We start from the raw sequence: 21,146 nt of genomic DNA, 5'->3' as shown, positions 1-21,146 counted from the left end.
CTGGGCATACTTACACGAAAGTGCTTTTCACTGAAGAAGCACTTTTGCATAAGTATGACTGTTGCCAAGGCTGTACTATGGTGCGGGTAAGGGAAATTTCCCTTTTCTCCACTGTAGTGCAGTTTCGGAGAGAGAATATTAAAGTAGGGGGGTTGTGGGGGCACAGCCCCCCATATGGGGGCTGTGAGGTGGCAAAGCCCCCCTGCTAAAATGTAAATGTAGTGGGGTTTTTTTGTCACACACTTTAACAAAAGCGCTTTTTCGATAATAGCACTTTCGTTAGTGTATTCGGGTTTTATGGATTTGGACGTTTGCTCAGTCGAACAAACATCCTAGATCCACTAGTTCATAGGTATTCATTAGGTATGCAGTCCAGATCATTAAGAACCATAGCCCAAATTCCCAATTGCCCCAAAGCACTCTGAATAAGTAACTTTGCTTAATGTCACAAAACAGACAAATTTATCAGTGATCTACCCTATGACTTTCCTGACCTAAATTAAATTCCATATGCAGATAATATAGTACTACTGATATCAAGCAATACAATTAAAAGACTGAAATCCGGTCTTCAAAAAGAATTTCAACATCTGGGGAATTGGTCAAATATAAACAAACCAATGCTGAACCCTTCCATATCCATATTTTTATTATATAAAACTAGATTGCCACAAAATAGTACTACTCAATCAGTTAAAGACTATCTGTGTACTTCTTTCCAAAGTGAATGTACAAAAATTCCTAGATATCTGGGATTGACTATATACATTAACTTCTGTCATACAGATACTAAAGTCCAGAATATATTGAATCAATTAAAATTTATCTAATAAATGATCATATCTTGTAACTAGACACTAAAAAACACTCACCATGATCTTGAAATAAATATTGTGCCCAGTTTTACTCCAACTACTTCAGTCCTTCAAAAAACAGAAAATACTCAGATTCATAGCACTTGCTCCAAATATTGAACTTCTCTGCACCTCTGACCTCTCTGACAGTGAGGGTCCATTTTGTATTGAACACATTATTTTTTAAACTGCTGAATATTGGATATCACCACAACAAACAAGCTAAGAAGACAGCACTCCACTTAAGCATTAAGAAATCAGGATGGAATTTGTCTAGTTATACTCCTATTTAACCTTATAACGGGGGAAATCTTGTATCAACAATGCTGTCTGCCAGCTGGAACACCAAACCATAAAAATACAAAATATTACTGTTGGCCCTAGATAGGTTCATAGGTGTGTACTAGGCTAACAGCCCTAGAGCCTTTAACAAGCCTAGCCCATAGGTATACCCTGGCAAACAGATTCAACTAATACTCAATAGAATCAGATAAATGTCAAGGTTTCAAAGATCCGGGATAATATGTATAGCATAGGCATTGTTAGGCTTGCATAAGATTACAAACTCTACTTTTACATAATAAGCATTATGAAAGTACATTAAAAGCACGAGATATCATCTGGAATAAATGATGTATATAAGCATATATTGACAAATGTTATCTCTGTATAATGTGACTGGTATTACTATTGCTAATTAAACTAATGTAAACAATGTTAGTGTATGATGTTATCCTATCAACATATCTATATGCAAATATATACATTTGTATGTCTTTGCTATATGGCCCCGGTCATTACTTAAAAAGGTCTTTGGATCAGTTCACTTACCTTCCAAACAAATACAAAAAAACTGAAACATTAAAATAAATGACTCTCTATGTAAGCCTGGCGTTCTTGCATGTTGTAACATGTAAAGTAGTCTGGTGCTTCGCCATACACCACTTATCCCCTTACTATAGTTTTCCTACTGCTCATTGACATTTAAATGGAAAAGCTTACACACACCACCTACCTCTCACTTATACATTCACCCATAGTCCAAACATCTTTTGGAATTCAAACACCACGCGGGTGCGAACGATGAAGACAAACCATTAGTCGTACAGATGGAGAAGAAAAAAAAAAAACAGGTCACAAGGAAACACGCACTTATTACTTACAATCAGCTACTAAAAATGGGAGATGTGAGGAAATTGGTAATCATTTGAGATGTCAGGACCTGCTTCAGCAAGTCCTGATATATAGATACTGAACTGCCGAAAAAAAAACGTATATACCAAATCAGAGATGGATATTACTCAATATTCTCTTTTTTCCAGGGTAAAGCAATTTGAAAAAGCTGGTATATACAAGTTTGGAGGGTGTTGGTGTATTGCCCCAGTATCAAGGCGGTGCAGGGGGCATGATACCTACAAAAAACAAGTTTAAACAAAAGTGATGTTCAAGACTCGATCTACTCCTGCATTTTTGTGTTTTTTTTTTTTGGTGTGTCAGCAATGAATATTACTAGTATTGACATTTCAGTTGGGGAAAAAAGGAAATTCTGCACTTAATTTAATATACCGTGTCAAAAGTAGATTAACACTTAGCTTAACAATTCAAAGGAAAAAGTTGAGAAAATGGCAGTGATTCCTTCAAATTCCATTTATATGCATAAATGTACAATTATGGCTCACAGACATGAAAACGCATACATGCTCAATCTGCATTTAACACTCCCTAAAGTATACGAGTGTGCTGCTGCTTTCCATAACATTTTCCAAAGTGTTAAAAATTTAGAATATTAGTCACAAGTCAAAGGGGGAGTAACGATGAATAAAAATAGTCTAAGACAAGTCGAACCTTCAAAAAGTATTTCTGATCAAAAAGCCAGACTACCAGATTCTTAATACAATGAAAAATATATCTGTTTAAACCTTAAAAACATGATATACTGTGAACATGAACTATAAGAAGAGTTTGACTGTTAAATCAGAACTTTTTTTTATATTGGCACGTTAAATGTATGCAAGTAAATTTATCAGACTTATTTACGAAGTAAAAGATCACTGTTGAGTTTTCTATTTTGGAAACTATCAAGGAAAGATCTTCAGAACATACAAATTATTTGTTAGGGCAGTGCAGTGGTGCTGCTGGTGATGTTGCCTCAAACCGTGGTTCAGTCCTTTGCTGGGGTGCCTTCTGTGTGGGTCTGCATGTCCTGTTTGTGTGGGTTTCCTCCAGGTGATCTGGTTTTCTGTCATATTCTCTCATATTCCAAAAACATGCAGTAGGTAGATTGGACAATCTAAAATGCCAGTAGGTGTGAGTGTGTGTATATGCATGAAAGAACTGCTGCAGGGCAAGTCAGCCAGGCAGTGTGAACATTGGCTCTAGATAATTCTCTCTGCTGAAGTGACACCCTGACCTCATGTGCTAAAATGAGAAACAAAGGTTGTGAAGGCTAAATATTTGACATTTTATATATATATATATATATATATATATATATATATATATATATATATATATATATATATATATATATATATATATCTATAGTTTACATTCATATGGTCGAGCTCACATTGCTCAACCATACATTTTACAGACTTTTTTTTTGCAAATCCCATACTGCCGAATGTTAGGAATGTCGTAAAAACACTGAATCGGACATTTTAGACAGCTCTACACCTTAAAACGGGGTCAAAAGGGATAGGATTTTAAACACTTGCAATCGCATTTTTGAGATATTGCTGCACTCCTTTCGGCCATACCTGCTCGACCATCCACCATTCTATCATACGCATGTACACCATAGAGATATATATATATATATATATATATATATATATATATATATATATATATATATAAATGAATGGAGCATTATTACAAATTATCATTTATCTGCTGCAATTAAAGATTCAACAGAAAAATAATGTTTATTCCTTCCAGCTCCAACTCGCACAAACTACTGTTAAGATTTACCGATTTGTTTTACTCACTGATCTCCATTGTTTCTAGTATCTACTTTGTGTATTCCATATTAATTACAAATGGCGAGTTCTCGTTTGGCCTGCTTCATTCATAAAAAGGATCTTCTAACCAGCCAATGTACATGGTTATCAAACTGCAATAAATAAAAGTAGAAACATAATAACCATGCCTAACTACGATATGATATACCTTTCATTGATGCATTTACACTATTTCCATAAATTGTAAAAGAACACATAGGAGTTTAATTATGTGAAATGCAATTGTAACTGTGTAAGAACCTAAAATAGACCATTAGGACATGTTTAATCAAATGTTTTACATCTTTCAAGGGACTAAGCCCAGATGCGTATTTTAAGTAGTACACGACTGAAACCCCAATATTATGACGTGTATTTTATTTAAAGGTATTCAACCCTCCCAAAAAAAAATATGAAAAGATCAATACAATCCACTAAATAATTTAATCACTGAGACGATGATTAAAAAATTGACCAAAAATAGTGTAGTCTGTTTATAGTTCTATGATAAAGCCCTGAATATGACCCAGGTGATCTGGGTTTGATTAACTAGAGGGACTAAGGGAGGAATGAAAACATACTGTTTGCTCAACTGTCTTTCAGAGGAGGAGGAGAAAAACAAATATACTGGCAAGGTCAGGCTGTTCTTTTGGCCATGGTATAGGCTAAAGCTATGAGCAGTGGCTAGGCAAGATGAATGTGTGGGGGATATAGGTGTAGTTGCCTTTGCCTTGGGGAGGACAGCTGGGGAACCATGTCTCACTATTTGCAGTGGTATGCCATGGGGGAGTCAAAGTGCAACAGCAGCACATCAACTGGACCATGAACAGTAACCCACTGCAAAAATGGAGTGTGCTTGAGAGATACTGGATGACAGATGTTTTGAAAGGTTTTTAGTCAGTGTGAGTAAAATAATTACTTCAGATGCAGAAAAATATTCATCCAGAAAAATAAGACTGCTGTAATCTGGGGAAGCTGCATGAGTATTTGTGTCAGATGGGCATATGATTTAATGCAGAATTGCACTGAATCCTGGGATTTTTTTCTTATGCAGTGAAAGTATGATCTCGGTCTTATTTCAAAACAGACAGCGTCTGTCTGATTTATTTTACTTTTTTTGCTGTTATGCAAGAACTGCAAATTTCCTAACAAACAAAAAAGTGTTCTGTATAAAGTCATGCATTTTGCTAGCAAATGCTCATTTGTCAATAGATACGTCTCATTAAAAGTACATTACTAAGTAGCTAAAAAGGTTCAAAAGCAAGTCCAATCAACATTTTATTGAAATTAATGCATTTTCATTTAATTGTCATGTGACATAACCAAGCACATTTCTTTAGCAATTTAAAGAAACCAAACAGTTATCTGTCCCTTAACATATTAAAATAAAGCTGTCTAGGTCTGCAGCCAGTCTCTCCATTCTATGTGCATAAAGTAACCTCTGAAAGTGAGATTTTTTTTTATTTTTTCACTGCTTTTTCTCAAATCCTTATAAAACACATGGTAAATGAAAATGAACAATCTTTATCCAGATATTAGCTTACAGCATCAGTTTACCAGTTCAGAATTAATTTAGTACGCTCTACATTTATTTGTAGGTACTGTCCAAATGCCAGCAAGAGGAGAAAAAAAAAGTCCCAGCTTGCCTACTGTGTTAAATACAAATAGTAACATATGGCATATGCTAGCCACAAGGACAGGCATTCAGAGGTGTGTACTGCTGATATTGTGCCATCCCCCAAGGAGGATGTTGTGCTGGGAGTCACTGTGACCCCAAAGGCAACTTACCTGGGTAAGTACATGAATAATGACTTACTGACAGTATGTGCTACCGATATTAAATGCCTGCACCACTCCACTGCCTTTCTAGAATATTAATCCAGAGCTGTCATAGGACACCTAGGCTAAAGCAACCTATTCTGTGTGGTTGTCTGTCTTAACACTTCCAAGCATTATGCTACTTGGGCATCCAAAACTAAATGGCAAGAAAAAATGACTTTGCTGTGTCAACATTAAATTCAGGTTTGAGAGCACAGATTTTCAGCCAGTAAAAGTATGCAAGGTATTTTAACACACAGACAGAACTGCCTGTGAAGCTAGGATCTGCACGGGACTTGGATGCATTTCTCCGATGTACAGTATTAATACTTGAGTAATAAATAGCATCAGCATGTTATGCATGCATGGAATTCCATGAAAGTCCTTCCTTCCATATAAAGAAAAGTTTAGTAATGTATCATTCTAAATTCACCATCTCCCATCCCTATGATCCACCAAAATATGTACAAGTCAGAGGAAAAATGCTACAGTACAGACTGCATCGAGGATGGGACCAATGTAAATGGAAAATGATTAATGTACGTTACAGCAAAGCAAAATACAGTAATCTTGTAACTAAACCATTGTCAGGAAATCCTTTAAGAAATGGCATCATTCAATTGAAAAAATAATAAACAGTTATACCTTGATGAATTAGGCACTCATTTCTTCCCCATAAAACAGCATTTATTAAAAGTCCATCACCTAACAGAAAAAACAGCCTCATATTAAGAACTCGTACTGTCCCACTGAACAGCACAGCATTCATTGAAAGTCTAAGTCCAATGAGCAAAAATAATTAATAAAGATAGCTTTGATAAATTAAGAACTCATATCTATCCACCCCCTCCCAAAAAAAAAAAAAACCCACAAAACAACAGCAACGTCCCTATGAGTCATACATAGAAACAAGAAACGCACTTATGTAGTAGGTGTTGGGCAGCAATGAGTAATAGGATACCCCAAAAAATGTTGGCACTATGCCATGTATGCATTACAAATCAGACACTTATCAGAATCCGGTACAAATCCAGAAATAATCAGACAGGGACACTTAGTATATATTAGTACTGTTAACGTGAGCTCTTGACAGAATAGAATGTGAATATATACTTTTTTCTGAAATAAAGTATAATATAATTGTAATTATTGTCTTTATTAAGCACAACTCACCACCTGTTTCTCTAGAAAGGCAATTTGGTAAATACATAAGTACGTGCAAAGCCAAACTATCACATTTTAATTTGGTACAGCAGTCCACCACACGATTTATATCCAGATTCTGCTCTGGATTTACTTTTAGGTAAACAAACCCAGAAATAATCATCAAGACAGGGACCATTCAGGGGAAATTTAAAATATTAGTACTGTGTTAGCTTGAGCCATTAATAGAATAAAATAATGTAAATTAATATACATTTTTCTGAAATAAAGTCTCTTAAAATGCTTTATTTCTTTATAATCACTGCCATTTTATAAAGTGCAATTCTTCACCACCTGTTTCTCCAAAAATGGGTAAAAAAGTCATTAAGCCAATCTACTACACTGATTTGCATTACATTTTAATTTGACATCTACCAGTGCAGTCAGCCCACCATACCTCCCAACCGGCCAGATTTCTCAAAATGTCTGTATTTTTGCCTCATTTTTGTCTGTTTCTCGTAACAGCTGTGGTTTCAGGCAAAGCATTAGCAACTGAATTCACTAAATAATGATATACACATCCTGCCCTTCAGAAAATGCATGCTAAGAAAACCTATTAATTCTAGCAGGCTGCAGATTTATAACTTTACAAAAGCAACATTTAAAAACTGTTCCTTTATTTTGGCTTTTATCCCATGCCATTACTCTATGGAAAGTCATTAAGTAGTAACATACATTTTACTTTCAGACTTCAATCACATCCTTCAGAAAATGCATGCTAACATAAGTCCCAGGTTCATAAAAGCAACATTTAAAATGTCCCTTTGTGGCCGTTTCCACCTCCATTATTATGATTATGAAGCTACAAACACAAATGTGTCATATTTGAGTTTCAGACTTCTGTCAGTTCAGATATGCACTACGCATCTGTGATTCAGATATATATATATATATATATATATATATATATACACTAAATATTAATGTTTGATATACACACTACATACCTGTGATTCATATACACAGTATGTGAAGACCAAAGAAATACTTTCAGTAACAAAGGTATTGTCAACATAATACAACTGTTTTAGAATCACTTTTGGAGAAAGTGGTGAATTACACTTAATAATGGCAAATTTGACAATATTTATAGAGTTTTTTTACTTCAGAGAATTATATTAATTCACCTTTTCTTATTCTGTCACTATCTCATATTTAAGTTAGTAGCACTAATATTTAAAAAGTCCATGATTGTCCCTAATTATTACTGGAGTTCTTCCCGATTTGTGGAGAACTATTGACGTTGGCTGGCTGATGACTTTTGGAGAAAAGCTGATGAATTACACTTTAAAGTTATAGACTTTTTACTTCAGAAAATGTACACTAATTCACTTTTTCTTATTCTGTCAGTGTCTCAGGTTAATAGTATTAATGTGTTAGGTGTCCATGACGCTGCTGATTCTCCCTCATTATTTTTGGATTTGTTCCTGATTTGTTGAGAGCTATTTTTTTTTTTTTTATGCTAAATGTATTTGCAGTGTTAGTTTTGTTGGCAAATGACCTCTCAGCATTTTTGCTGTGAGACTTGAAAAAATAATCCCATAGTTTATCCATGCTTACTGAGTATACAGGGTTTCCATTTCAGTTAAAATTTTTGGGTTCTATTAGGTGTTAGTCCTTTGATCAAAAGTTTCTTTTAGGTTTGTACCATTCGATTGTATTGCTGATAGCTTGGGCTGTTTGAGGGATGGTGTAGTATTTTGTCTGCCATGAGTTGTGTATATAATTGGTGTAATAGCTCTGTCCAGGTAATACAATGATGGGCTCATTTTGGCAGATTAGATGTAAATTTAGTTTAATTATTTGCCATTTGTTAACCAGGCTGGTCTGGCTGTGCAGATGCTCTTTTTCAGCAGAGACCCAAGGAGAAAAGTTCCAAATAAAAAAAATAAATTTGTTACAATGAAAAAAATACAGATATAAACAAAAACATACAAGGAGAATAAGATTCATCTTATCCATGCTTAGAAAAAGACACATTAACAGTCTTAAAAATACATGTATTGAAAATGTTGCTAGTAACAGATAGGAGAAGAGGAAAGGATGGACTAGTATGTAGGCAACTCTTTAGTTGGAGAAAAGTGGGAATGGAGAAGAGAAATGGATGTAAGATACAGGCGAGACTTGTCTGATACAGTAAATGGGATTAAGGGAAAGATGTTTGCTACTGAAATAGAAGTAAAACATACAAGCAGGAGAGTAGATGATGTAGGAAATAGAGACAGTGGTTTGGAGGGAGAAAGGTGGGGGAGGAATTGCTTAAAGTAGGATCTTTACAGGGGCAGGTCCAGGAGATGAGTATGTATTCCTTCAAGGCCAGTTTGAAATTGGGAGAGTTTTGATGTGATCTGATATGGAGAGGGTGGAATTGCTTCAAGTAGGATCTTTACAGGGACAGGTCCAGGAGATGAGTAGGTATTCCTTTAGGGCCAGTTTGAAATTGGGAGAGTTTTGATGTGATCTGATATGGAGAGGGAGTTTGTTCTAAGAGTTAGAGACTGTGTGAACGATAAAGACTTTTTCCTACGGATTTATTAAGGTTTGGAAACCTGAGGAGGTATTGGTCAGAGCTATGAAGCTCCCGGTTAGGGACATGAGGGGAGATGAGAGTTGCTAATGAAGCACAGGTTAGAGGGTTCATGTAGGATGGTATATGTCAAGTGGAGCTAAGGCAGAAGGAGATGATTATGGAATTCAAGCCAGTGGAGTTTTTTTAAGGAGAGGCAGTGGTGAGAGTGATAGGGGAGATTTGTGGCAAACCTATCCATTTTATTATATGCAAGTTCGAGTTTGGTTAACAGATTTTTTTGGAGGTTAGTAAAGATAGGGGTGGCATATAGTAAAGAAGGTAGGGTTGAGCAAGGGATACTTTGGATTCTTGTGTAAGGAATTTTTTATTTCTGTAGAGCAATCCTAGTTTCTGGTGGGTCCTTTTGATGCAGTTATTGATGTGTTAAATTTTTAGTTTGTCATCTATGAGTACCCGGAAAAGCTTAGTGTTGGACTAAACCTGAATAGTTGTGCTGTTTAGTGAAGAGTCCGAGAAAGAAGATTTGAGGTGCTGGAGGGGTTTGCAAAGGAAAAGTTTAGTTTTATTGGGTTTAAGAAAGAGTTGGTTAGTTGTGAGTCATCTTTCAACATTCTAAATTACTTTATAATGTTCTTAAAGTTTGCTCATTAGTTGGTCTAAAGATTAGTGAACATTGCAGATGCATACAGCAAGCTTACCTTCCTGCTATGCTGAGCTAGAAATGGTCTGGGTTTGTGAAGTGAACCTAATTTTCAATGGGTCAGATTTTAGTTTGCCATCTCTGGTGATGCCCAGAATTTAGAATGGGTTACTAGTTCCATTTTGGTGCTGTTAGATTAGACTACATGTAGCACAGTGCTAGTTGGTAGGAGATCACCACCTCCAATGCTCTTACACTGCTGAGGTCTTCTTTCTTTGCGAGTAAACTGAAGTTTTTCTGCTAACGGGAATAGACTTCACACAGGAAATATGAGCGGTTACAGATTACAAGGATTTTAGATTCAAAGTCAACAACTAACCTACAGGAAAGCTACAAATGTACCTCTGATTGATGCAAAGGAGACTTACAAAAATGTCTGCACAACAGTATCTACTAATGCTTTTTCCCATCTAAAGAAAGCTTCTTATGTCAATCTAGACACCAGCTATGTAACTAAAGCTATACACCTACTATACAACCATAACATACTATCTTATTCCCACTTCTCTCCTTCTCCTCCAACTTTCCTACACAAATTTCTCATTACATATTCCAGTCTTCTTACTACTAATACAAAGGGGCTCTTTCTCTTATCTACTACAAGAATGTCTTATTCTGCAATATACAAAGTTCCAAATTCATTATGGTCCTCGTCTATTTTCTCAACTGTAATACCAGCAAGTGGCACCATAAGATGCCAAACATTGCATATGATGACTAAGTCTACTTTCTTGTTCTAAGTGTACTTTCTGTTTAACTTTGGTTGTTTATCTCATCTCTGCTGACAGTGCTTTTGTCATTGTAAGTGCATTTTCCAATATGTTGCTCAGTGACTGAATTATAATTCTTTTTTTTTTGTCCTTCAACACATTTCACATGCTTTGTAATGTCCATGTTTAAATTGTATTCTGCTTAAGCCCTTTGCTCCAACCAAAATCCTGGTTAACAAACACGAATAAAAATTAATGCAAATATAACACAGACTAAAATGTCTTTGTCAAATACTGTTGTAAGAGAGCTGTACAAGTCTGACTTTAGGGTCAAAATTGGAGGCTTGTGCTGGGGTTATAATTCATGCTTTTTTATTAGGGCTAGGTTCTGAGTTTTGGTTAGATTTAGGTTTAAGTGCAGGATTACGGTACAACTAAGGAAATATTTAACATTATGCAGCATGTATGGTGTTGCATCTTGTACAAGAGTTATGAAGACATTCCCTTACATACAACATGTTGCAGAGTAAGTGTGTACTGCTGTGTTTTAACTAAAGGGTTTCAGTCTTATTGTAGTGCATGGAGCACAGTGAATATGCTACGAAATTTGGAAGAGACAAATCAGTTAAGTGTTAACATTTGTGAGAAACAAACTCATGTTTTATCAATGCAAGGAAAGTGAAGATAACATGGTGAGCAATTATTACGTGCCATGGCTTTCGTGGGTTTATTTTTTACCATTTCCTGTTCTGACTACATATTGTGTGTGTTAAAATATAAATACCAAGGGCATTCCTTTCTATATGAAGTATTGAGTGAGAAATGCATTACAGGCTATAGACTTTATAATATACATTTCTTTGCAAGCCTACAGTTTCAGGAACACAAAATCTGAAAATGCCCGCTTAATGAGATTAAGACAGTTTCTCTCAGACTGATCAGTAGTACATACCAGCTTGATATGTCATAGCTTTATAAAACAGGTGTTTTATAATTTTAAGATTTTTTTTCATCATGTTCATTTTTAAATGTCCCAACACGGTAACTGAATGATAAATTCACACACTGTGGACCTTCAGATCACACAAACCACTACTTCCCTTCTACTAAAGGTCAGCAAGTCTAGTTTCAATTCAGTATGAAAAAGTAATTTGTACCACCTTATTTTGATTTGAGAGTAAAATTTCAAGCAAAGGGATAGTATTCATATTTTGGAAAAGACATTCTGCACAAAATTACAGAAGAATGAGTCCACCAAAGTCTCTTTTCTTAGAAAACTCTGCTGGGAATGTAAAAGGTTGCATTTGGTATAAGTACAAGAGCATGGGTAGTGCAAAACAAACTGCGTACATGTATGCCACAGTACACAAAGTTAATCTCTTGTATGTTTTTACTTTTACAAAACAAACTGCGTACATGTATGCCACAGTACACAAAGTTAATAATCTCTTATATGTTTTTACTTTTACAAAACAAACTGCGTACATGTATGCCACAGTACACAAAGTTAATAATCTCTTATATGTTTTTACTTTTACAAAACAAACTGCGTACATGTATGCCACAGTACACAAAGTTAATAATCTCGTATATGTTTTTACTTTTACAAAACAAACTGCGTACATGTATGCCACAGTACACAAAGTTAATAATCTCGTATATGTTTTTACTTTTACAAAACAAACTGCGTACATGTATGCCACAGTACACAAAGTTAATAATCTCGTATATGTTTTTACTTTTACAAAACAAACTGCGTACATGTATGCCACAGTACACAAAGTTAATAATCTTGTATATGTTTTTACTTTTACAAAACAAACTGCGTACATGTATGCCACAGTACACAAAGTTAATAATCTCGTATATGTTTTTACTTTTACAAAACAAACTGCGTACATGTATGCCACAGTACACAAAGTTAATAATCTCGTATATGTTTTTACTTTTACAAAACAAACTGCGTACATGTATGCCACAGTACACAAAGTTAATAATCTCTTGTATGTTTTACTTTTACAAAACAAACTGCGTACATGTATGCCACAGTACACAAAGTTAATAATCTCTTGTATGTTTTACTTTTACAAAACAAACTGCGTACATGTATGCCACGGTACACAAAGTTAATGATCGCTTGTATGTTTTTACTTTTGCAAAACAAACTGCGTACATGTATGCGACAGTACACAAAGTTAATAATCTCTTGTATGTTTTACTTTTACAAAACAAACTGCATACATGTATGCCACAGTACACAAAGTTAATAATCTCTTGTATGTTTTACTTTTACAAAACAAACTGCGTACATGTATGCCACAGTACACAAAGTTAATCTCTTGTATGTTTTTACTTTTACAAAACAAACTGCGTACATGTATGCCACAGTACACAAAGTTAATAATCTCTTGTATGTTTTACTTTTACAAAACAAACTGCGTACATGTATGCCACAGTACACAAAGTTAATAATCTCTGTTTTACTTTTACAAAACAAACTATGTGATGTACAATAATCTCTTGTATGTTTTTACTTTTACAAAACAAACTGCGTACATGTATGCCACAGTACACAAAGTTAATAATCTCTTGTATGTTTTTACTTTTACAAAACAAACTGCGTACATGTATGCCACAGTACACAAAGTTAATAATCTCTTGTATGTTTTTACTTTTACAAAACAAACTGCATACATGTATGCCACAGTACACAAAGTTAATAATCTCTTGTATGTTTTTACTTTTACAAAACAAACTGCGTACATGTATGCCACAGTACACAAAGTTAATAATCTCTTGTATGTTTTTACTTTTACAAAACAAACTGCGTACATGTATGCCACAGTACACAAAGTTAATAATCTCGTATATGTTTTTACTTTTACAAAACAAACTGCGTACATGTATGCCACAGTACACAAAGTTAATAATCTCGTATATGTTTTTACTTTTACAAAACAAACTGCATACATGTATGCCACAGTACACAAAGTTAATAATCTCGTATATGTTTTTACTTTTACAAAACAAACTGCGTACATGTATGCCACAGTACACAAAGTTAATAATCTCGTATATGTTTTTACTTTTACAAAACAAACTGCGTACATGTATGCCACAGTACACAAAGTTAATAATCTCTTATATGTTTTTACTTTTACAAAACAAACTGCGTACATGTATGCCACAGTACACAAAGTTAATAATCTCTTATATGTTTTTACTTTTACAAAACAAACTGCGTACATGTATGCCACAGTACACAAAGTTAATAATCTCTTATATGTTTTTACTTTAATTCACACTGCCTTTCCACAAATGTTTTTCAGAGCAGGGTCTCAATTCTAAAAACTAAATTAAGCAAATGTATCGAAATAACTGAACTACTCTAGTTCTTATATGTGCATTTTATTATACAGCCATCTGTGTTCATTGTGCCACTTTCAAAGCGTGTCTGCTCACTTGAATCATTTGCATTTTTTTATTCCCACTGTTGCAGAAGGTCAGGTGTTGCATACTTCCAGCTTTCCTATTGAATCATATTGTCTCAATAGCCACCATCTAACAAGAGATATGAAGTTTGTCTTTCCAATGACCATGATATAGAGCGCAACCCAGAGTAATCTCATCCATGTGAAAAAGGAAATGGCCTTCAGTTGTACTAAGGCACACAGAGAGGGCTTCTTACAGTAGTTGGGAAGTCTTCGATTGAATATCCTTCTCCAACTGGTGCCATCTTAGAGCACTTTGTTATTGTATCCCTGTTGCATGCAGACTCCAATAAATGTCTGCCTAACATTTCTGTCATGCTGGGAGGCACAACATAGTGCAGTGAGCAGTTTTGATTCACAGACATTGGGTCTGTGTGCTGGTTCCTACATGATATGTCCTCTTATATTTAATGTTCAACTACAGGCTCCGCCATTGCCCTACACCATGATGATGTTACTACTTTTACTTATTTGGCAGTTCCTCCATACTCCCCAATTTTCAACCTTACACTGTTTATATCGTGGATAGTCGTAACAATGTAATATCTTTCTCCTCCTCTTCCCTTTTTATTAATCTTCCATCTCAACTACTACTCTATTTCTTCTGCCTTCAGACTTTCCTCTTCTACTGCCATGCTCTATTACACCCATGTACTTCATGACACTGTTTCAAGATATGTACCGCTACTGTATTTCAAGAATCTCTTCCCCCCAATTTTTTTCCACCTGCTTTCTTTCATAACATTAGTTTTATTTTTGTGTTGTCAATAGCTTTATTATATACAGTAATTGTGCAATATATATTTGCATTATATATAAAATCCAAAGATAGTAGTTCCAAGTCGCCAAGGATGATACAAAAATTCTTTATTCCAACAATAAATGGTAAGCTTTTTTACCACCAATATATAGATCATCACAATGAATATATAATATATTTGCATGCCAATTTTTTCTATTAGGTATATGTATTAAAAATAAAAAAAGACATCTGTGGAGATTTATGCACAGGCCTCCTCTGAAAAAGGCATCACAGAGCAGTCAGACATTCCCTTTAAACAAATGTCAAATAAATAAATACTACTGCTTGCACACGTTCTCACAAGTTCATAAGTTAGTAGGCAAGTTGCCCAGAAGATTGCTGAGGAGCCTAGCCAAATTTGCTAATTGCCCCAGAGCATTTTTTGAACAGTCAATCCTCCATGTTAATGTGGGGGCATGTATATCCACTGATGGGTTTTAATCACATTCTCAAGTGGCTCCATAGCTCATGCCATTATTTACTGAAATAAGTAAAGGTGCTCCTCCCCAAAGATAGAGCTGGATAAATATGGTATTGGAAATTGAATTTAAGCTCACCTTTACTCTGATTAGCCAGTATTTCTCTCCACTGACAGTCACTGTGGGGCAAAGGTCCACTGGTGATGGCCCATCCCATCCACAGTCTTAAACTAGACTCCTGCTCTTCATGAAAGGATATTTATATTAAAAATCACCCTCTCTGGTTTAAGGAAAACAAAATTTAATGAAGGAATTATAAAATGGTTTACTTTGTATCTTTCAGTCAGAATGTAGACAGTTTTCAATGATGGCACATCACTTAAAACAGACACTACCCACAGCAGTTCCCCTGGGTAAAGTCTTAGAACTACTTTTGTTCTCCATCTTTATCCACAACCTAGCCAATGTTCTCTCTTCCTTTAACCTAATCATGTACCTGGAGTTCATCTTCCTACGAAAGTCAAATGCTAATGCTATAAACACTCAAAAATGTAAACAAAAGGACCATAGTCTAGAATAGAAGTAGCTCTATGAAAACAACTGTTAATTGAAACTAAACGGTCATAGTGTTATTTACCATAAAACAAAGGCAAGAAAATTCACCAATATTATACAAAACAGGTCTCCCAAAATTACTTCCTTAGTCACGTTTCCAAACAAAGACCTCTGCACTTAGTCTTTCATCAAGCTTTAACTTTTACTGCACAGACAGAGCAGGTTAAGTAAAATTGGCATACAGATTTATAGATATACTGATGAAAAAGAGAAGAGCAGGTGAGACAGGTATATTAATCCCAAAAGTAGAATGTTGGTACCCAGTTGGAGCTCTTACCTCCCCAGTACATCTCAGCCTTTCAGGATAAAAACATAGCACATACTTTTAAAATTGTAATGGTGTGTCATAAAATAACACTAGTTTGACAGAATATAATAATATTTTCAAATAGTAGACCATGTGTGGTTAGTAATGTAGGGTCTATGAATATAATTTAGTCTACATTTGTACACCTAGTTCTAACTTTATAAAAAATAAATAAATTTAGGAAGAGCAAGGCTTTACTTGGATTTTATTTGTCCTAAACCCCTAATGATACAATTACACTCTAAGAGAGAGAAATGCAATAAGCAATGCCCAAGTTCAGAATGAAAAGTAAAGTATCCACTCTAAGACAAGTATGCAATGAAACATTACTCTGTACCTCATGGAAGATGACTGTTTAGGTAAATGACTGCCCCTTGCCATTGCTGCAAAGGTTGGATGAACCAACCCAACAATTCAGTTACTAAATTCAAAGTAAATGTAATAGCATAAAACATGCTACCTGTGATTTAAAACACTGATAACTCAACTCTAATCTGCTCTAAGAAACGTCTCTCTGAACACTAATATCTTAAACAATCATTCTTATAAATTAAAACATGGCTAAATAATTCAAATCTGTTAGCAACCCCCCCCCAAAAAAATAGGTTACTGTTCTTTAACAAAAAGTACAACTCTGCCAAAACAATATTCACTATCCTCTCTCTGACAACATCACTAATTGAACAAGTAAACCACACAAAATTACAGGGTGTAATTACAGATCAGCAGTCAAAATTCAACTATGTATCATGCATGGTTTAAAAACAAAAACTAGGTACATTGTACAGAGTAACATCCTCCCTCACTGACGTTGCCAAAGGACATATAGCCTCAACTTTCTTACTGCCTTCTCTCTTCTATGCTATCCCAATCTTCTCTGAATGTCAAGCATCAAACTTGTGCAAACTTGAGTAATATTAAAATAAAATAGCCAAATTTAAAGTAAACTATACCAACAGGGAAACTGGTTGGGATGATGGTTAAAGTGTTTACCTTACAAATACAAGCAACAGGGTTTAATTTTCACCTTTCAGCAAAATTGGATAGGCTTACAATGACAGCTAACGTAGTACTTAGCTATGTACCTATAAGTAGAACATACCACTACCTCACCGTCGGTATATTAAACCAATTAGGACTACCACATCACCTAGGTTTCTCTCAGGTAACTACAATATGCAGACTTCTCTATAAGCCAAATGCCCACACCTTAACTTAATGCAATAGTAATCTCCCAATAAAATGTTATGCTCCATAGAAAAATTACTAATCATTATAACCAAATCATCTAATACTGTAGGTGGCTCTTTATATTCAAATGATGTAGCTGAACTAAGGAACTACATCCCATTACCACTAAAATCCATTCAAAAATGCAAACTAATTTAAAAAGCAACTACAGCTTCATCTATTAAATCAATGGATCTACGCTTGTATATCCTCCAGTATAAATGTCACTTTTCATCAGCTTGCCATGTCACATTATTTCTCTTCATTCAGAATCCTATCCCACACTTCTTTTATACATGAATAAACAAAATGTTTACACTAGCACATCCCAGCCATATATACAGATTTCTAAACAGAAACTAGAAACTGCCAAAGGTGCACCAGACAGAACAAAATTAGTGTAGATAAAACTTCCTGGTGAACCACCACAGCTAAAAAGTTTATTTTAAAAATAGAGACAAAACATAAAAGACTTCAAATGAAAGAGAGCTCTAAATGATTAGCGCTTTCAGCTATTCAGCCGTCTTCAGATCATATATCACATCCCAGCCATATATACAGATTTGTGATGCTGCTCACGCCACCCCACCCTTATAATTCTTTGCTGCTGCTTCTTTCGGCTTTTCCCAGTTAGGGGTCACCACAGCAAATCACCTGTCTGCTCATGCCTGGCAGTAGAGTTTTATGGTGTCGCGTTGCCAGCCACGGAAGGCACATGCACGCACTCAACCTAGGGCCAATTTAGAGTGTCCAACCCACCTACAGCATGTCTTTGGGATGTGGGAGGAAACCCACGCGACCACAGGAAAGACATGCAGACTCCACACAGAAGGCACCCCAGCTGAGGATCGAACTGGAGAACCTCTTGCTGTGAGGTGGCAACGCTAACCGCTGCACCATGGCCACCCCCTTATAATTTTTAGATAAACTTTATCTATGAACCTTCTTTACACCCCATCTCTTCACCACAATAGTAACATTTTCTTCCCCAATTCCTGCCCTCATCTCCATTTCATGGAATGCCTTAGCACTAATCACAATCTATTATCTAATTGACCAACCCACTAATACACCGCTTTCAAAGCTCAATATTCAACATCTACTAAAGTACAAGAATCTTTTCTACTGTAATAGTTGCATTTATTTCATCTGAATTTCATCTAATTAGCATATGTATGTGAGATTGTTAATGTATATTACTTATCTCTGTTCACATATATTACTACGTCTGTATTAAAATGTTTGTAATATATTGAAGCGTTCCTCCTTGGGCTGTGCTGCAAAGGGGCTTTTGGCTAAACCCAATAAACAAAAACAAAATAAATAAAATTAAAAAAATAATTAATCCAGATCATCAGCACTGCATACATGCAATGCAGTGCCTGGAAAAGGTAACATTCTTGAATTTAAGTGACCAGATATCCTGACATTCTAAGGGGGGGGGGGCAGCAATTCCCATTAGTGAAATCCAAGATGTTGTGTCATGGTGTTCATGTCTAACTACAGGTTAAGGGTGGAAAAAGGAAGAGAACATTTCAATGAAGCATGACAGGGTCCTCTAGTGGCAATCCTGCAAGAAAAAGTAAAAGTTTTTCTCAAAGTTAAAAAAAAAATGTACTCTGAAGTTGCTACTTGATTAAAATGCAATGAGGTTACAAAAGCAACTTGCTGCATTTAATCACCGCACACTGAGCACTTCAGATGTGACTGCTAATTCAGCAGGGGCTTCATAAAGTGCTGCCTGTTCTATACTCCCATACCACTGGCACATACAATCTTGCAAATGGAGCAGCCATGTTACACCCTTGCCCTAGTTACAGATTTGAAAAAGGAACAAAGTCAAAAATAAGAAGAAAGCTAACAAGATAACTGAATTTGTAATTGCATATAGTTTTCCTAATGAAAAATCATGCACAGCTCTAATGTCTGGAATTATTTAATGACTCCAGCAACTGAACACAGATACATAACAAAATGTGCCAATGACAACAGAGTGTTGTTGTTTGCTAAGCATTATATACCTTCTTATTACAGCAAAAGCTAAACTATACAAATCAAAGGTATATTACAAAGAGGATTAAATTAAATTCAAGTGCATCATTGTCAACTCTAGACAAAAACTATCTTAACATCTACAGTGGATATAAAAAGTGTACACACCCCTGTTAAAATGCCAGGGTTTTGTGATATAAAAAAAATGAGACCACAATAAATAACATCAAAACATTTCCCACCTTTAATGTAACTTATAACCTGCAAAATTCAATTGAAAAACAAATGAATCTGTTAGATGAAAAAAATAAAAAATGTACAATAAGCTGAATGCATACGTGCGCACACCCTTTAATACTTTTTTGAAGCACCTTTTGATTTAATTACAGCATTCATTCGACTTGGATAGGAGTCTATCAGCATGGCACATCTTGACTTGACAATATTTGCCCACTCTTCCTTGCAAAAGTGCTCCAAATCTGTCAGTTTGCAAGGGCATCTCTTGTGCAAAGCCCTCTTCAGGTCACCCCACAGATTTTCTATTGGATTTAGGTCTGGGCTTCAGCTGGGCCATTCCAAAACTTTAATTTTCTTCTGGTGAAGCCATTCTTTTTGTTGATCTGGATGTATGCTTGGTGTCATTATCGTATTGAAAGGTGAAATTCATCTTCATCTTTCTTGTTGACGCCTGAAGGTTTTGGGCTAAAAGTGACTGGTATTTGGAACTGTTTATAATTCCCTCCACCTTGACGAAAGACCCAGTTCGAGCTGAAAAGCAACCCCAAAGCATGATACTGCCACCACTATGCTTCACCATGGGGAAGGTGTTCTTTTGGTGATGCAAAGTGTTGTTTTAGCACCAAATGCACCTTTTGGAATTGTGGCCAAAAAGTTCAACCTTGGTCTCATCAGACCATAACCATAACTTATTTTCCCACATGCTTTTGGGAGACTTGATGTATTGTTTTGCAAATTTTAGCTGGGCCCAGATGTAAGAAATGGCTTCTGTCTTGCAACCCTACCCCATAGGCCAGATATATGGAGAATACAGGATATTGTTGTCACATGTAGTACACAAGTACTTGCCAGAAATTCTTGCAGCTCCTTCAATGTTGCTGTAGGTCACTTGGCAGCCTCCCTGACCAGTTTTCATCTTGTCTTTTCATCAATTTTGGAGGTACATCCAGTTCTTTGCAACGTCACTTGTCACATATTTTCTCCACTTTTTGTTAACTGTCTTCACTGTGTTCCATGGTATATATAATGCTGTTGAAATGTTTTTGTACCCTTCTCCTGATAGATACCTTTTCAGCAATGAGATCCCTTTGATGCTTTGTAAGATCTCTGCAAACCATGGCTTTTGCTACAACAGGCAACTGAGTTAATGTCAGGAAAAACTTACTAGGAAATATGAACTTTATTTGGGGTTAATCAGAGTCTCTTTAATTGATGGCAGGTGCGTACCCAAGAAGA

Source organism: Protopterus annectens, chromosome 13.part0 (genome assembly GCF_019279795.1).
Source record: "Protopterus annectens isolate FY-2018-M chromosome 13.part0, PAN1.0, whole genome shotgun sequence".
Classification (NCBI taxonomy): domain Eukaryota; kingdom Metazoa; phylum Chordata; order Ceratodontiformes; family Protopteridae; genus Protopterus; species Protopterus annectens.
Note: the sequence above shows the minus strand (reverse complement) of the source record.